This window comes from Protobothrops mucrosquamatus, unplaced genomic scaffold, assembly GCF_001527695.2.
Source record: "Protobothrops mucrosquamatus isolate PMUCROS unplaced genomic scaffold, P.Mucros_1.0 scaffold3911, whole genome shotgun sequence".
Lineage (NCBI taxonomy): Eukaryota > Metazoa > Chordata > Lepidosauria > Squamata > Viperidae > Protobothrops > Protobothrops mucrosquamatus.
The window spans coordinates 12,904-14,302 of NW_015389856.1; positions in this window are offsets into that span (position 1 = coordinate 12,904).

Consider the following 1,399-nt stretch of genomic DNA (forward strand, 5'->3'; position numbering starts at 1 on the left):
TTATAGGGTAGCTTTATGAAATGACAGAATTAACTTGTTAACTTTACGGAAGATGGGAATTTTTTTTCTTTTCTTTTTTTTGTATAAGTAAGGGATGGTGTTAAACTATCTTGCTGAAATGGTAAAGATTTTGGATATTTGAAGAACTAATTAAATGAATAATTTTTATTAATACGGAGGAGATGGATTGTTTAAGTTTTGACTTTGGAGTTAGAGATATTAATATTTGTTTACTTGTATTTGAATATTAGCCTAGGTTGGTTTGGGAAGTCCGGGGGGTGGGGGGATGGGATATAACATTGTGTAATATCTGTGATGTATTTTCTTTTTTTTTATGATAAAAACAATAAAATTTTATATTAAAAAAAAAAAAAGAATGAATTCCACTTGACAAAAAGCATCCATGAAAGAGACCTTAAAAAAGATGGATTGATGACATTGGCAAGTACTGCATTGGCAAAAAAAAGGTCAGAACAGGACTTTTGGAAAAGTTCTAAGATCAGAAGCAAATTTATTGAATAAACAATAAAGAAGTAGGTATAATAAATAAAAACCTAACTACTTGACTGAAATAGAGATTTTTAAGTGCTGAATATGCATAAATCCAGAAGAGAGATGTAAAAAGCAACAATAATGGTGAAAATCCATATTAATTGGACTCATTTTTTTTTTTATTTAAATATCATAGTGCAGTGATGGCAAACCTTTTAGAGACCGAGTGCCCAAACTGCAACCCAAAACCACTTATGCATCATCGGGTGCCGGGTAGGTGTGGACCATTGCTTGGGTGTGGCCAATTGGGTGGGTGTGGCCCATTGGGTGGGCGTAGCTGTGGTGGTAACGGCAGACTGGGTGGGACTAAAAAGTTCAATCAATCAATTCCAACTTTGCAAGATATTTTTTTTCCCGCGAGAAGTTGAAATTGACTGATTGATTGAACCTTTTTTTTTGCACACGGTGGTGGAGGCGTAAAGCGAAAAGATTTTATAAAAATCAGCTGAAGGCCTAGGACTTGGGCAATGGTGCACATGCCCACAGAGAGGGCTCTGAATGCCATCTCTGGCACCCATGCCATAGGTTCACCACCATGTCAGAGTGCTTATATTATCATTTGGTATTTTCTGGAATATAATTGTACTAACAGTAACTTTAATGGGGACAGTTAGAAAACTATAACTGATTCATTTCACAATGATTTCTCAATGGTTTTCCTAAAATTAACTTCTTTTCTGTGGGTGTTTTGAGGGAATAGCTTTAGTTTGATAGAATTCCCCATGAAAATATGTTTTTTTTCTAAAAAAAAGAAAGAGTTAAAAGGAAATCCAAACCCCTTCACAAGAATCATTAAAAATATTTTATAATGTTACATATCAATAGACATATTCAAATAAAAAAGTGT